Genomic DNA, 262 nt, shown 5'->3' with positions numbered 1-262 from the left:
AGGAGGTGGATTTCGCATCGCTCCGTTGCCCTCCCCCCTACTTATGGAGCCTGGTGCTATACACTACTAGGAAAAGCCTATACACAAAATCTTACCAGCAGCACGCTTTAAAAAAAGGCGCTGCTGCTACTTAGCAGTAGCGCGCGCCGACAAGACGCGCTGCTGAAATAAATGTAGCAGTAGCACTGCCCAAATAAGCCGCGCTACTGCTATAATTGCCACGACCCCGCCGTCAAGCTAGTTATAGTAGCAGCGCATTAAT

Source organism: Triticum dicoccoides, chromosome 2B (genome assembly GCF_002162155.2).
Source record: "Triticum dicoccoides isolate Atlit2015 ecotype Zavitan chromosome 2B, WEW_v2.0, whole genome shotgun sequence".
Classification (NCBI taxonomy): Eukaryota; Viridiplantae; Streptophyta; class Magnoliopsida; order Poales; family Poaceae; genus Triticum; species Triticum dicoccoides.
The sequence above is the reverse complement of the archived record's forward strand: the minus strand, read 5'-3'. Positions refer to the sequence as shown.